An 18,205-nucleotide genomic window follows, 5' to 3' on the forward strand; every position below is an offset into this window, starting at 1 on the left:
GCTACTGAAAATTATTATGAGGGAGGAATATATGCTTGTAGGAATTACAATAATATCAAGTTCCCTCTCTATGTGCTTAAAGTTTTGAAGTTATGCTTGTTTTACCTTCCTATGCAAGTTGATTCTTGTTCCCACAAGTTGTTTGCTCACAAAATCCCTATGCATAGGAACTGGGTTAGACTTAAATGTGCTAGTCATACTCTTCATGATGCTCTCTTTATGTTTCAATTCTTATCCTTTATGCATCATTGAAATCATCATGCCTAGCTAGGGGCGTTAACCGATAGCGCTTGTTGGGAGGCAACCCAACTTTATTTTTGTTCCTTTTTTTCTCCTGTTTAGTAATAAATAATTTATCTAGCATCTGTTTTGGTTGTGTTTTTTGTGTTTAATTAGTGTTTGTGCTAAGTAGAACCATTGGGAAGACTTGGGGAAAGTCTTTTTAATCTTGCTGTAAAAAAAGGAAACTTTAGCGCTCACGAGAATTGCTGCCATTTTTTATTGGAACGTGCTATTTAGTTAATTATTTTTTAAGATGATTAATAGATAAATTACTCACGTCCAGAAATTTATTTGAGAATTTTATGAGTTTCAGAAGTATATGTTTGATACAGATTACTACAGACTGTTCTGTTTTTGACAGATTCTGTTTTTCCTGTGTTGTTTGCTTATTTTGATGAATCTATGTCTAGTAATAGAGTTTATGAGCCATAGAAAAGTTGGAATACGGTAGGTTTAACACCAATATAAATAAAGAATGACTTCATTACAGTACCTTGAAGTGGTGATTTGTTTTCTTTTGCTAACGGAGCTTACGAGTTTTCTGTTAAGTTTTGTGTTGTGAAGTTTTCAAGTTTTGGGTAAAGCTTCGATGGACTATGGAATAAGGAGTGGCAAGAGCCTAAGCTTGGGGATACCCAGTGCACCCCAAGGTAATATTCAAGGAAAAACAAAATCCTAAGCTTGGGGATGCCCCGGAAGGCATCCCCTCTTTCGTCTTCATTCATCGGTAACTTTACTTGGAGCTATATTTTTATTCACCACATGATATGTGTTTTTCTTGGAGCGTCAATGCATTTTATTTTCCTTTGTTTTTCTTGCTGTTTGAATAAAATACCAAGATCTGAAATTCTTAAATGTTAGAGAATCTTCACATAGTTGCATAATTATTCGACTACTCATTGATCTTCACTTATATCTTTCGGAGTAGTTTGTCATTTGCTCTACTACTTCACTTATATCTTTTTAGAGCACGGTGGTGGTTTTGTTTTATAGAAACTATTATTCTATCATGCTTCACTTAGATTATTTTGAGAGTCTTAAACAACATGGTAATTTTCTTAAATAATCCTAATATACTAGGTATTCAAGACTAATAAAAACTTTCATATAGAGTGCATTGAATACTAAGAGAAGTTTGATAATTGATGATTGTTTTGAGATATGGAGGTAATAATATCAAAAGTCATGCTAGTTGAGTAGTTGTGAATTTGAGAAATGCTTGTGTTGAAGTTTGCAAGTCCCTTAGCATGCACGTATGGTAAACATTATGTAACAACTTTGAAACATGAGGTGTTCTTTGATTGTCCTCCTTATGAGTGGCGGTCGGGGACGAGCGATGGTCTTTTCCTACCAATCTATCCCCCTAGGAGCTTGCGCGTAGTGCTTGGTTTTTGATGACTTGTAGATTTTTGCAATAAGTATGTGAGTTCTTTATGAGTAATGTTGAGTCCATGGATTATACGCACTCTCACCCTTCCAACATTGCTAGCCTCTTCGGTACCGTGCATTTCCCTTTCTCATATTGAGAGTTGGTGCAAACTTCGCCGGTGCATCCAAACCCCGTGATATGATATGCTCTTTCACACATAAACATCCTTATATCTTCCTCAAAACAGCCACCATACCTACCTATTATGGCATTTCCATAGCCATTCCGAGATATATTGCCATGCAACTTTCCACCATTCCGTTTATCATGACACATTCATCATTGTCATATTGCTTAGCATGATCATGTAGTTGACATAGTATTTGTGACAAAGCCACCATTTATAATTCTTTCATACATGTCACTCTTGGTTCATTGCATATCCCGGTACACCACCGGAGGCATTCATATAGAGTCATCTTTTGTTCTAGCATCGAGTTGTAATCATTGAGTTGTAAATAAATAGAAGTGTGATGATCATCATTTTCTAGAGCATTGTCCCAAGTGAGGAATTAAAAAAAAGGGGGGGAGAGAAATGCCATAAAAAGTCCCAAAAAAGAGAGAAAAGGAGAGAAGGGACAATGCTACTATCCTTTGCTACACTCGTGATTCAAAGTAGCACCATAATCATGATAGAGAGTCTTTTGTTTTGTCACTTTCATATACTAGTGGGAAATTTTCGTTATAGAACTTGGCTTGTATATTCCAACAATGGGCCTCCTCAAGTGCCCTAGGTCTTCGTGAGCAAGCAAGTTGGATGCACACCCACTTAGTTTCTTTTGTTGAGCTTTCATACATTTATAGCTCTAGTGCATCCGTTGCATGGCAATCCCTACTCCTTGCATTAACATCAATCGATGGGCATCTCCATAGCCCATTGATTAGCCTCGTTGATGTGAGACTTTCTCCTTTTTGTCTTCTCCACATAACCCCCATCATCATATTCTATTCCACCCATAGTGCTATGTCCATGGCTCACGCTCATATATTGCGTGAAAGTTTATAGGTATGAGATTACTAACGTATGAAACAATTGCTTGGCTTGTCATCGGGGTTGTGCATGATGAGAGCATTCTTGTGTGACGAAAATGGAGCATGACTAAACTATATGATTTTGTAGGGATGAACTTTCTTTGGCCATGTTATTTTGAGAAGACATAATTGCTTAGTTAATATGCTTGAAGTATTATTATTTTTATGTGAATATGAACTTTTATCTTGAATCTTTCGGATCTGAATATTCATACCACAATTAAGAAAGAATTACATTAAAATTATGCCAAGTAGCACGCCGCCTCAAAATTATCTTTTTTATCATTTACCTACTCAAGGACGAGCAGGAATTAAGCTTGGGGATGCTGATACGTCTCCAACATATCTATAATTTCTGATTGTTCTATGCTATTATATTATCTGTTTTGGATGTTTATGGGCTTTATTATACACTTTTATATTATTTTTGGGACTAACCTAGTAACCCAGAGCCCAGTGCCAGTTTCTGTTTTTTCCTTGTTTTAGAGTATCGCAGAAAAGGAAAATCAAACAGAGTCCAATTGACCTGAAATTTCATGGAACTTATTTTTGGACCAGAAGAAGCCCACGGAGTATCGGAGATGCACCAGGAGAGTCCTGGGCTGCGCACGAGGGTGGGGGGGCGCGCCCAGGTGGGCGCGCCCCCTGCCTCGTGGACAGCCCGGAGGTCCACCGAAGTACTTCTTCCACCTATATATACCCATATACCCTAAAAACTTCAGAGAGCACAATAGATCGGGAGTTCCGCCGCCAGAAGCCTCCGAAGCCACCAAAAACCAATCTAGACCCGTTCCAGCACCCTGCCGGAGGGGGAATCCCTCTCCGGTGGCCATCTTCATCATCTCGGTGCTCTTCATGACGAGGAGGGAGTAGTTCTCCCTCGGGGTTGAGGGTATGTACCAGTAGCTATGTGTTTGATCTGTCTCCCTCTCTCTCTCGTGTTCTTGAGGTGGTACGATCTTGATGTATCGTGAGCTTTGCTATTATAGTTGGATCTTATGATGTTTCTCCCCCTCTACTCTCTTGTAATGGATTGAGTTTTCCCTTTGAAGTTATCTTATCGGATTGAGTCTTTAAGGATTTGAGAACACTTGATGTATGTCTCGCGTGGGATACCCGTGGTGACAATGGGGTATTCTATTGATCCACTTGATGTATGTTTTGGTGATCAACTTGCGGGTTCCGCCCATGAACCTATGCATAGGGGTTGGCACACGTTTTCGTCTTGACTCTCCGGTAGAAACTTTGGGGCACTCTTTGAGGTTCTATGTGTTGGTTGAATAGATGAATCTGACATTGTGTGATGCATATTGTATAATCATACCCACGGATACTTCAGGTGACATTGGAGTATCTAGGTGACATTAGGGTTTTGGTTGATTTGTGTCTTAAGGTGTTATTCTAGTACGAACTCTAGGGATGTTTGTGACACTTATAGGAATATCCCAATGGATTGATTAGAAAGAATAACTTTGAGGTGGTTTCGTACCCTACCAAAATCTCTTCGTTTGTTCTCCGCTATTAGTGACTTTGGAGTGACTCTTTGTTGCATGTTGAGGGATAGCTATATGATCCAATTATGTTATTATTGTTGAGAGGACTTGCACTAGTGAAAGTATGAACCCTAGGCCTTGTTTCCTACCATTGCAATACCGTTTACGTTCACTTTTATCATTAGTTACCTTGCTGTTTTTATATTTTCAGATTACAAAAACCATTATCTACTATCCATATTGCACTTGTATCACCATCTCTTCGCCGAACTAGTGCACCTATACAATTTACCATTGTATTGGGTGTGTTGGGGACACAAGAGACTCTTTGTTATTTGGTTGCAGGGTTGTTTGAGAGAGACCATCTTCATCCTACGCCTCCTACGGATTGATAAACCTTAGGTCATCCACTTGAGGAAAATTTGCTACTGTCCTACAAACCTCTGCACTTGGAGGCCCAACAACGTCTACAAGAAGAAGGTTGTGTAGTAGACATCAATGATCATCATTATTCATTTTTAGAGCAGTGTCGCAGTGAGGAAAGGATGATGGAGACTATGATTCCCCCACAAGTCGGGATGAGACTCCGGACAATGAGAGAAAGAAAAAAACAAAAAAAAGAAAAGAAAAAAAGAAAAAAATAAACTAAGAGAGAAGGGGCATTGCTAGTATCCTTTACCACACTTGTGCTTCAAAGTAGCACCATGTTTTTCATATGGAGAGTCTCCTATGTTGTCACTTTCATATACTAGTGGGAATTTTTCATTATAGGATTAGATGCACACCCACTTAGTTTCCATATTTAGCTTTCATACACTTATAGCTCTTAGTGCATTCATTGCATGGCAATCCCTACTCCTCACGATGATATCGATTGATGGGCATCTCCATAGCCCGTTGGTTAGCCTCATGGATGTGATACTTTCTTACTTTTTTGTCTTCCCTATATTTACCCCTATCATCATACTCTATTCCACACATAGTGCTATATCCATGGTGTCGGCGTCAAAACAGGCGGATCTCGGGTAGGGGGTCCCGTACTGTGCGTCTAAGGCGGATGGTAACATGAGGCAGGGGACACGAAGTTTTACCCAGGTTCGGGCCCTCTTGATGGAGGTAAAACCTACGTCTTGCTTGATTAATATTGATGATATGGGTAGTACAAGAGTAGATCTACCACGAGATCAGAGAGGCTAAACCCTAGAAGCTAGCCTATGGTATGATTGTATGTTTTTGTTATGTCCTATGGACTAAAACCCTTCCAGTTTATATAGACACCGGAGAGGGTTAGGGTTACACAAGGTCGGTTACAAAGGAGGAGATATCCATATCCGTACTGCCTAGCTTTTCTTCCACGCCAAGTAGAGTCCCCTCTGTACACGAGACGAAGTCTTCAATCTTGTATCTTCATAGTCCAATAGTCCGGCTGTCCGAAGACCCCCTAATCCAGGACTCCCTCCATAGCCCCTGAACCAGGCTTCAATGACGATGAGTCCGGCACGCAGTATTGTCTTCGGCATTGCAAGGCGGGTTCCTCCTCCGAATACACCACGGAAGAATTTGAGTACAAGGATAGTGTCCGACCCTGCAAAATAAGTTCCACATTCCACCGTAGAGAGAACAATATTTCCACAGATCTAATCTGCTGACTTGCCTTGGCAATATGACGTTAGGCCATGGCCCGGTGATTATTCGAACTGTTTCCTTTAACTAGCCTCGCACATAATGCGAGGCAGTTTTTTGACACGTCTTGTCAAAGCAGAGATCGTGCTCCCCTTATTACGGGATTCTCATCAATACGGGTGTGGGTAACCCAACCGCGCCATCGATTATGGCACTTTGGGGACAAGCGAGTTTTACCAGGCTAATGGGGGCGCATAGTTTCGTCCGCCCATATAAAGGGATAAGGATTCACCTTTTCATCCACGCCTTCCTCCTCCTTTGATCATCCATTTTCGCACACTCAAGCTCTAGCGCCCAAGTCCGCATTTCCCACCTTGACCTTCTCCAATCATTTCTGGAGCGGGAGGCAGGTGGATGGTCTCCTCTGTCACGGAGGGACACATCAAGAAGCTGAGGAGAGCCGGATACCTGCCCAACGACATCGCGCACCGGCTCCCAGATGAGGGGCAGCTCATCCCCACCCCCAGGCCCCATGAGAGGGTAGTGTTCCTTACCCATTTCCTCCACAGACTGGGATTCCCTCTCCACCCATTCGTCCGGGGGCTCATGTTCTACTACAGCCTGGATTTCCACGATCTAGCCCCGAACTTCATCCTCAACATCTCGGTGTTTATCATCGTGTGCGAGGCCTTCCTCCGCATCAAGCCCCACTTCGGCTTATGGCTGAAGACCTTCAATGTCAAGCCGAAGGTAGTGGGCGGCCGCCAGGCGGAGTGCGGAGGAGCCATGGTGGGCAAGATTCCCAACGTTACATGGCTCGAGGGCTCCTTTTGGAGACCATAAAGGGGTGGCAATTGGGGTGGTTCTACATCACCGAGCCGCGTGGCCCTGCATGGGCAGCGGCCCCCGAGTTCCGATCTGGCATCCCCACGCGGCTCACCTCCTGGAAAGAGAAGGGCCTGTCTAGGGGTAGTTCGGGAGAGCTGACCGGACTCCGAACATGTATTCAAAACATGGTGAACAAGAAGCTCAAACTTGTCAACGTAGTCCAGGTCATGCTCATCCGCCGGATCCTCCCGTGTCAACAACCGGCCTTCAACTTGTGGGAGTTCGACCCGGCCCAGCACCAAACTCTGAACAGGCTCTTCGATACAACACACGAGGATGCCTGGAAGGTGCTATTCAAGGGCGCCGAGGTTCCTCCTCCTACTACCGAGGATCACGGATTCTGCGTGAAGTGCCAAGCCAGCGTGGTAAGCTGTTTTACCTCTTACAGGATACTTGTTTTTCATAGTTTGACTCTATGCGGGATCTAAGCTCCCGTTCCTTTGACAAGACTAGCAGGAAACGGCCGGACAGATCGACTGTCCGGCTACCTTGCCCGAAGGCCCAGCAAACGCTCTCCTGACGGAGATGCTGACTCCGGCTCCTTACAAGGTGCCAGAGAAGACCAAGAAGGCCAAGGGAACCCGAAAGAGTTCCCGACGCCAAGTGTTATCGGACTCATCGTTCGATGACTCTGCGGCACACTCCTCCCCCGAAGATGAGGAGGAAGAAGAAGATGCTCCCCCTTCAGTTGGGGAGACAAGAAAAGGAAGGCCGCCCCAACTGGGGGGGCGAGGGCTCCAAGAAGGGAAGGACTCTCCTTCCGGATAGCTCCACTGCCGCCGCCAAAGGCGAAGACAAGTGGTTGCCCAGGGCCAAGCCCCTGGGGAGGTCGTGAGTACTCGGATACTAGAGTAACTCATAGCATTCCTTTGTCGCACTGCTTTCTCTAACGCCGAATATGATTATGCAGGCCGCCACGAGCCCATATCGATGTATCGTCGGACGGCTCCCTTGGCTCGTCGGATATGGATAGCGATCCACTTCCGACCACCACCTCCCCTTGCCCTGCGGACGACGCCGAGGTGTTGTCTCAAGAGGCACCGGGTCGAGGGGAGACAGTCCCGGAGGCACCTCAAGGCGACCTTTCGGACTCCGGGAGCCGAGGGGACAAGGCCCCTGAGGGCCCCGAGTTCGGCCCTCAGCCGAACACCGCGCCGGAACCTCCAGCAGTTCCGGACTCGGGCAGGCGGCCTCCTTCTAAGAGGGGAAAGACGCCTGTGCCGGTGACCTCTGTCCATCCAGAGGCACCGGACAATCTGCTGGGAGTGCTTTGCAGCGCTTCCATCGACGAGGAGCACCGCACTATTATGAGTGCGGTGGTCCAGAAGGTTCAGCAGACTCACTGAAGCCTGTGTCAGCCTTCTAACGGGCTTTGAGGTATGTGTTAAAATATAGGAAAAAAATTACCGCATAGACAGTAGCCCCTGATGCTCTGTTCGGTGTTCACAAAGAAAAGCCGAACAGAGGATCAAACAATATCGCAGGAGTCTAATTTAAGTATGTCAATATGCGTATGCAGGCCTCGCTGCTGGCCTCAGCCGCACTGACTGCGGAGGTCACCACACTGAAGCAGGACCTCAAGGGGTCCAAGAAAGAGCTCGGCCTTGCCAAGAGGCAGCTCGAGGAGAACAAGGGTAAGTAATACCCTGTCTATAGATATGTATATATAAAATAAGACGTGATTGCAAAATGACAGGATCATCATATATTTGCCAGGGGCCACAACCGAGGTGGCAACCCTGAAGCAAGCGCTATCCAAGGCCGAAGACAAAGCAGCCAAGGAGCGCACTGAGCGGGAAAGGCAAGAGGCTCGGGTGGGCGAGGTGCAGCAAGAGCTCCAGGCTCTCGTGACGAAGCACGAGGCGTTGGAGCTTGACTCGAAGACGCGAGATTCTGAGCTTGCCGCGGCCCTCGAGAGCGCAAAGAGTGCCAAGTCTGAAGCCCAAAAGGCCCTCCAGGAGATTGACACGATGAAGAAAATAGCGGCGGGTAAGGCATTCTATATGCAAAGCAAGCATGTGAAAGTAAATTACCTATTACTTACCCGAATCCGGAGCTCTCCAGGAGCATTCACAGATTTGCCGCGTAGTGTGTCGGATGCCGCACAGTTTTACCAGGCTGAGGAGGGAAGCTCAACGGAGAAGCTGTTCTGGTCTCAGTATACCGGGACCGAACACCCGGTGCCTATGAGCGACCAGCTGAAGCAGCTGGTCGAGCTACACAAGGCGTCCGAACATGCCATGAAGGGCCTTATAGTCCGGCTGTGGCCTGGCGACGCCCTTCCGAATAGCTACTTCGTCCTGGTGAGGCGGCTTGTGGATGCCTGCCCACGGCTGGAAGTCGTCAAGCGGTCCATCTGCATTGAAGGTGCATGCCGGGCTTTCGCCCGTGTGAAGGTGCAATGGGCCAAGCTAAACGCCGTGAAGCTGATCAAGGAAGGACCGCCGTAGGGCAAGGAGCATCAAACCCCCGAAATTTATTATGAGGGTGTCCTGAAGGGTGCCCATCTTGTAGCGGACGAATGTTCCAAGGATGTAATATTTGAGTAAACTTGCCCGTGTGATCCTGTATGATGAAAACTTGTTTCATATGCGCTATGCAACGCTTGTTTGAATTTAAAATATTACCTTCTGTTTGGCTGTTTATCCAATCTGAGAGATGGCTAGTCATCGGCTTCTGCCCCCATGCCGCGAGTGCTGGGGTGTTCGGGATAAACCTGAGCACTCTTGTTCCCATGTTTGGGCCCTTCGAGGGAGGTGCTCAGCATAGCGAACAAGGCAACCGTACTAATAATGCTTTATCACTCTCACTTAGCCCCTGGTATTCGGAAGGCCGAATTCGGGGCGCGATACACGCCTTTAAGCCGGACAGGACCGGCTCCTCGCTCTAAGCGGCATAAGTCTTTAGGGACTCGAAACCTCGCCGAACAGCGACCAGTCTCTCGCCTTATCATGACAGTCAGTTTTAGCTTTCTCTACTGAGGTGCTTAGCCCAGCAGAACCGGGGCACAATCGCAGTAGTTCTCCTAGCGCTACCTTAGCTGATAGAGCGGAACGTAAGGTACCAAAACATAGGAGCCGAGCAAACCCAACATTTGACCAAAGACATGATTCGGAGTTGATGCATATAATGCTATAAGTTCGGGGTGCCGCACTTGTGAAAGTGTTCAGACTTCTCACACCGTATTGTGTGGTACTTAAGCCCCTGGTGTATTGGCCGTACCAAAGTGTACGGTTGCAAGGCGTCATTAATGAACACGTATATATAAAAAAGGAAGAATGCATTGTTTATTCAAAAATGTGCGTTAAAGCAGAATGATACAGATAGTGCGATAAGCAAAAAGTAGGACTATGTCCCTTCCAAGGGCAAGTTGAGGAATAGTATTAAAGCAAATATTTCACTCGTTATCGTAATCCACCTGGGAGTTTCATGGTGTGACGTAGCTTTCTGCCTCCTTGGTTGCTGCATCATGTGTTCGGCAATCATGCTGCCGGATAGGGTTTCCAGAGATTAAAGTCCTGAAATAGAAAAATAATAAAGCGGGAAGCCCCTAGTGTGGTTTAAGCCGCGTATTGAGGCGTGCCGTAGTTATGCCCCCCTCCCCGCCTGTGCCCGTGGTATTTTTAATGCGTAATTATGTACGCGTGGCACGAGTTTCGCCGTTTGGCTTGGGCCGGGGTGGGGTCCGCATTGCTACGCGAGCTTAGGTCGTGCCAGGCGGTCTAGTTGCCGATTACTCCGAGCGCGCTTGAAGGTGTCCGGGTCTTGAAACGCCGAACTGGTGGATTGCCTTGAAAGGCTGCTTTGCGCTTCTGCTGCGAGGGTCGCAGTGTGCTCCTCCGTGCGGAGAGAGCGCTCTGTGTTTCCATTAACTGTGATGACCCCCCGGGGTCCTGGCATCTTGAGCTTGTGGTATGCATAATGCGGTACCGCATTGAATCTCGCAAATGCGGTTCGCCCGAGCAGTGCATGATAGCCACTGCGGAACGGGACTATATCGAAGATTACTTCTTCGCTTCGGAAGTTATCCGGGGATCTGAAGACCACTTCCAGTGTAATTGAGCCTGTGCAATGGGCCTCTACACCTGGAATGACGCCTTTAAAGGTCGTTTTTGTGGGTTTGATCCTTGAGGGGTCTATACCCATTTTGCGCACTGTGTCCTGGTAAAGCAGGTTCAGGCTGCTGCCGCCATCCATAAGGACCCGAGTGAGGTGAAATCCGTCAATGATTGGGTCTAAGACCAGTGCAGCGAATCCGCCGTGACGGATACTAGTGGGGTGGTCCCTGTGATCGAAGGTGATTGGGCAGGAGGACCATGGGTTGATCTTTGGGGCGACTGGCTCCAACGCATATACGTCCCTGAGCGCACGCTTCCGCTCCCTCTTGGGGATGTGGGTTGCGTATATCATGTTCACCGTCCGCACTTGTGGGGGGAACCTCTTCTGTCCTCCGGTGTTTGGATGCCGAGGCTCCTCTTCGTCATCGCTGTGCGACCCCTTATATTTATCTTTGGCAATTAACTTGCCGGCCTGCTTGAACACCCAGCATTCCCTGTTGGTGTGGTTGGCTGGCTTGTCAGGGGTACCGTGTATTTGACACGAGCGATCGAGTATGCGGTCCAAACTGGACGGGCCCGGAGTGCTTCTTTTAAATGGATTTTTCCGCTGACCAGGTTTAGAGCCTTTGAATCCAGCATTGACTGTCGTATCCTCAGTATTATCGTTGTTAATGTGGCGCTTATGTTTGTTGCGACGTGACCTGCTATTGCCGTCCTTGGTATCGGAAGTACCATGGTTTTTTGATATGTTGTTACTGCGAGCCAGCCAGCTGTCTTCTCCCGCACAAAAGCGGGTCATGAGTGTCGTGAGGGCTGCCATAGATTTCGGCTTTTCCTGTCCAAGGTGCCGGGCAAGCCAATCATCGCGGATGTTATGCTTGAAGGCTGCTAGGGCCTCTACATCCGGATAGTCGACGATTTGATTTTTCTTTGTTAGGAACCGTGTCCAGAATTGCCTGGCCGATTCTTCTGGATGCTGAATTATGTGGCTCAAGTCATCGGCGTCTGGTGGTCGCAAATAAGTGCCCTGAAAGTTGTCGAGGAATGCGGCTTCCAGATCTTCCCAACGGCTAATGGACTCTGCTGGCAAGCTGTTAAGACAATGCCGCGCTGGTCCTTTGAGCTTTAGTGGGAGGTATTTGATGGTGTGTAAGTCATCGCCGTGGTCCATGTGGATGTGGAGGAGGAAATCCTCGATCCATACCGCAGGATCTGTTGTGCCATCGTATTATTCAATATTTATGGGTTTGAAACCCTCTGGATTTGATGATCCATTACTTCGTCTGTGAAGCATAGGGGGTGTGCGGCGCCTCTGTATTGGGCTATATCGCGATGCAGCTCGAATGGGTCTTGCCCACTGTGTTCAGCCCGGCCGGATTGACTTTTACTGTATCTGGCGTGACATTTACCGTCTCGTATAGTGGCGCGCCCTCGTGATCCGTAGATTGATCTTGCATGTTTTGCTTTGTCCTCCAATACGTCTCGCAGGTCTGGCGTATTTCCCCATGCCTTTTTATTTGAATGGCGTCGGGGTGCAGGCTGAGTTTTTGGCTGGAATGCCTCTCTATCGTGGCCATGAGGTGGCCGATCAGCCGTGTCATACGCTTCTTCCTCCAGTCGGGGTAGCAACCTGCATTTTGGGTAACTCTTGGAGGGGCGCTCGGGTTTATATTCCCTGATCGCGAGGACTTCAGTCCATCTGTCAGCTAGCAGATCTTTGATCAGCTTGAAGCTGCTGCTGCTTTTTCTTAAGGCTATTCGCCGTGGCTATAAGCCGGCACTTGAAGGGATCTTGTTCGACGGGATCCTCTGGCATGGCGAATTCGTCATCGCCGAGGATTGCCTCATCTTCGGAGGGGGCATGTAATTATCATTCTCCGCTTCTTCATCTGCCGCTCTCTCAGTAGGGCTGGCTCCTCCATCCTCCTGCTCTAAATCTTGCTGGAGGGGATTGTTGTTATCTTTGACACTATCCGGAGTGTTATTATCTCCTGTGCTGGTATCACCACTTTTGCTTTGGCGGGACTTAGAGCGGCGCCGCTGACGTTGGCGCTTGGGTTCCTTCTTGGAGGGGTCATCCGCCGCTGTCTCGTCGCCATTGCCTTCTTTGGGTGTATCCACCATGTATATATCGTATGATGAGGTGGCTCTCCAGTGCCCTGTGGGCAGTGGTTCCTCTTTGTCTCCCGCATCGTCGTCCATACCGTCGATGTATTCGGAGTCGAAGTCGAGCATGTCGGTTAAGTCATCGACAGTGGCTACTAAGTGGGTGGTGGGTGGGCCGCGAATTTCTTCGTCGTCCGCATCCCAGTCCGGCCGGACATAGTTTGGCCAGGATCCTCCTGACAAGGAGAGAAACCTTAACGAGTTCACTATGTCGCCAAAGGGTGAGTGCTGAAAAATATCCGCGGAGGTAAACTCCATGATCGGAGCCCAATCGGATTCGTTAGGAACAGGCGCAGGCGGTTCGGAGTCCGTGGCCGGAGAGAGATCCGGCAATTTGTCAACACGGCTCTTGTGCAGAGTGATGTCTACTACACAACCTTCTTCTTGTAGATGTTGTTGGGCCTCCAAGTGCAGAGGTTTGTAGGACAGTAGCAAATTTCCTCAAGTGGATGACCTAAGGTTTATCAATCCGTAGGAGGCGTAGGATGAAGATGGTCTCTCTCAAGCAACCCTACAACCAAATAACAAAGAGTCTCTTGTGTCCCCAACACACCCAATACAATGGTAACTTGTATAGGTGCACTAGTTCGGCGAAGAGATGGTGATACAAGTGCAATATGGATAGTAGATAACGGTATTTGTAATCTGAAATTATAAAAACAGCAAGGTAACGAATGATAAAAGTGAGCATAAATGGTATTGCAATGTGTGGAAATAAGGCCTAGGGTTCATACTTTCGCTAGTGTAAGTTCTCTCAACAATACTAACATAATTGGATCACATAACTATCCCTCAACATGCAACAAATAGTCACTCCAAAGTCACTAATAGCGGAGAACGAACGAAGAGATTATGGTAGGGTACGAAACCACCTCAAAGTTATTCTTTCCAATCAATCCATTGGGCTATTCCTATAAGTGTCACAAACAACCCTAGAGTTTGTACTAGAATAACACCTTAAGACACAAATCAACCAAAACCCTAATGTCACCTAGATACTCCAATGTCACCTCAAGTATCCGTGGGCATGATTATACGATATGCATCACACAATCTCAGATTCATCTATTCAACCAACACATAGAATCTCAAAGAGTTCCCAAAGTTCTACCGGAGAATCACGACGAAAACGTGTGCCAACCCCTATGCATAGGTTCCCAAGGTCACGGAACCCGCAAGTTGATCACCAAAACATACATCAAGTGGATCATAGAATACCCCATTGTCACCACAGGTATCCCACGCAAGACATACATCAAGTGTTCTCAAATCTTTAAAGACTCAATCCAATAAGATAACTCCAAAGGGGAAACTCAATTCATTACAAGAGAGTAGAGGGGGGAAGAAACATCATAGGATCCAAATATAATAGCAAAGCTCGCGATACATCAAGATCGTACCATCTCAAGAACACGAGAGAGAGAGATCAAACACATAGCTACTGGTACATACCCTCAGCCCCGAGGAAGAACTACTCCCTCCTCATCATGGAGAGCACCGGGATGATGAAGATGGCCACCGGGGAAGGATTGCCCCCTCCGGCAGGGTGCCGAAACGGGTCTAGATTTGTTTTCAGTGGCTATGGAGGCTTCTGGCGGCAGAACTCCCGATCTATTATTCGTTCTGGAAGTTTTACGATACGTAGGTATATATGGGTGCAAGGGGTACGTCGGTGGACCGAAGGGGGGGCCACGAGGCAGGGGGCGTGCCCCAGGGGGGTGGGCACGCCCCCTACCCTCGTGAGCACCTCCTTCATCTTCTGACGTAGGGTCCAACTCTATCCGGTAGGTTTCCTTCCAAAAATAACTTCTCCAGTTGATTTCGTTCCGTTTTGACTCTGTTTGATATTCCTATTCCTCGAAACACTAAAATAGGCATAAAACAACAAATCTGGGCTGGGCCTCCGGTTAATAGGTTAGTCCCAAAAATAATATAAAAGTGGAAAATAAAGCCCAATATTGCCCAAAACAGTAGATAATATAGCATGGAGCAATCAAAAATTATAGATACGTTGGAGACGTATCAAGCATCCCCAAGCTTAATTCCTGCTTGTCCTCGAGTAGGTATTGATAAAAAAGATAATTTTTGATGTGGAATGCTAGTTGGCATAATTTCCATGTAATTCTTCTTAATTGTGGTATGAATATTCAGATCCATAAGATTCAAGACAAAAGTTCATATTGACATGAAAACAATAATAATTCAAGCATACTAACTAAGCAATTATGTCTTCTCAAAATAACATGGCCAAAGAAAGCTATCCCTACAAAATCATATAGTCTGGCTATGCTCTATCTTCACCACACAAAATATTTAAATCATGCACAACCCCGAGGACAAGCCAAGCAATTGTTTCATACTTTTGATGTTCTCAAACTTTTTCAATCTTCACGCAATACATGAGCGTGAGCCATGGACATAGCACTATAGGTGGAACAGAATGGTGGTTGTGGAGAAGACAAAAAGGGAGAAGATAGTCTCACATCGACTAGGCGTATCAACGGGCTATGGAGATGCCCATCAATAGATATCAGTGAGTAGGGATTGCCATGCAACGGATGCACTAGAGCTATAAGTATATGAAAGCTCAACAAAAGAAACTAGTGGGTGTGCATCCAACTTGCTTGCTCACGAAGACCTAGGGCATTTTGAGGAAGCCCATCATTGGAATATACAAGCCATGTTCTATAATGAAAGATTCCCACTAGTATATGAAAGTGACATAACGAGAGACTCTCTATCATGAAGATCATGGTGCTACTTTGAAGCACAAGTGTGGTAAAAGGATAGTAGCATTGTCCCTTCTCTCTTTTTCTCTCATTTTTTTATTTTTTATTTGGGACTTTTCTCTTTTTTATGGCCTCTTTTCTTTCTATTTTTTTATTTGGGCTTCTTTGGCCTCTCTTCTTTCTTTTTTTATTTGGGCTTCTTTGGCCTCTTTTATTTATTTTTCGTCCGGAGTCTCATCCCGACTTGTGGGGGAATCATAGTCTCCATCATCCTTTCCTCACTGGGACAATGCTCTAATAATGATGATCATCACACTTTTATTTACTTACAACTCAAGAATTACAACTCGATACTTAGAACAAGATATGACTCTATATGAATGCCTCCGGCGATGTGCCGGGATGTGCAATGACTCATGAGTGACATGTATGAAAGAATTATGAATGGTGGCTTTGCCACAAATACGATGTCAACTACATGATCATGCAAAGCAATATGACAATGATGAAGCGTGTCATAATAAACGGAACGGTGGAAAGTTGCATGGCAATATATCTCGGAATGGCTATGGAAATGCCATAATAGGTAGGTATGGTGGCTGTTTTGAGGAAGGTAAATGGTGGGTTTATGGTACCGACGAAAGGTGCGCGGTACTAGAGAGGCTAGCAAGGGTGGAAGGGTGAGAGTGCGTATAATCCATGGACTCAACATTAGTCATAAAGAACTCATATACTTATTGCAAAAATCTACAAGTTATCAAAGCAAAGTATTACGCGCATGCTCCTAGGGGGATAGATTGGTAGGAAAAGACCATCGCTCGTCCCCGACCGCCACTCATAAGGAAGGCAATCAATAAATAAATCATGCTCCAACTTCATCACATAACGGTTCACCATACGTGCATGCTACGGGAATCACAAACTTCAACACAAGTATCTCTCAAATTCAAAACTACTCAACTAGCATGACTCTAATATCACCATCTCCATATCTCAAAACAATTATCAAGTATCAAACTTCTCATAGTATTCAACACACTCATAAGAGAATTTTATTATTCTTGAATACCTAGCATATTAGGATTATTTAAGCAAATTACCATGCTATTTAAAACTCTCAAAATAATCTAAGGGAAGCATGAGAGTTCATATATTTCTTCAAAATAAAACTACCACCATGCTCTAAAAAGATATAAGTGAAGCACTAGAGCAAACAACAAACTACTCTGAAAGATATAAGTGAAGATCAATGAGTAGTTGAATAATTATGCAACTATGTGAAGACTCTCTAACATTTAATAATTTCAGATCTTGGTATTCTATTCAAACAGCAAGCAAAGCAAAGTAAAATGACATTCTAAAAATAGCAAACATCATGTGAAGAAGCAAAAACTTAGGATCAATCGATACTAACCGATAGTTTTTGAAGAAGAAAGGTGGGATGCCAACCGAGGAATCCCCAAGCTGAGACGCTTGAGACTTCTTGAGATATTATCTGGGGTGCCTTGGGCATCCCCAATCTTAGGCTCTTGCCACTCCTTATTCCATAGTCCATCGAATCTTTACCCAAAACTTGAAAACTTCACAACACAAAACTTAACAGAAAACTCGTAAGCTCCGTTAGTATAAGAAAATAAATCACCACTTCAAGGTACTGTAATGAACTAATTATTTATTTATATTGGTGTTAAACCTACTGTATTCCAACTTCTATATGGTTTATAAACTATTTTACTAGCCATAGATTCATTAAAATAAGCAAACAACACATGAAAAACAGAATCTGTCAAAAACAGAACAGTCTGTAGTAAACTGGATCAAACATATACTTATGGAACTCATAAAATTCTCAAATAAATTGCTGGACCTGAGGAAGAGGGGGGAAGAAACATCATAGGATCCAAATATAATAGCAAAGCTCGTGATACATCAAGATCGTACCATCTCAAGAACACGAGAGAGAGAGATCAAACACATAGCTACTGGTACATACCCTCATCCCCGAGGAAGAACTACTCCCTCCTCGTCATGGAGAGCACCGGGATGATGAACATGGCCACCGGGGAAGGATTGCCCCCTCCGGCAGGATGCCGGAACGGGTCTAGATTGGTTTTCGGTGGCTACGGAGGCTCCTGGCGGCAGAACTCCCGATCTATTGTTCATTCTGGAAGTTTTATGATACGTAGGTATGTATGGGTGCAAGGGGTACGTCGGTGGACCGAAGGGGGGCCACAAGGCAGGGGGCGCGCCCTAGGGGGGTGGGCGCGCCCCCTACCCTCGTGAGCACCTCCTTCATCTTCTGACGTAGGGTCCATGTCTATCCGGTAGGTTTCCTTCCAAAAATAACTTCTCCAGTTGATTTCGTTCCGTTTTGACTCTGTTTGATATTCCCTTTCCTCGAAACACTGAAATAGGCATAAAACAGCAAATCTGGGCTAGGCCTCCGGTTAATAGGTTAGTCCCAAAAATAATATAAAAGTGGAAAATAAAGCCCAATATTGCCCA

This window comes from Triticum urartu, chromosome 4 (assembly GCF_003073215.2).
Source record: "Triticum urartu cultivar G1812 chromosome 4, Tu2.1, whole genome shotgun sequence".
Taxonomy (NCBI): domain Eukaryota; kingdom Viridiplantae; phylum Streptophyta; class Magnoliopsida; order Poales; family Poaceae; genus Triticum; species Triticum urartu.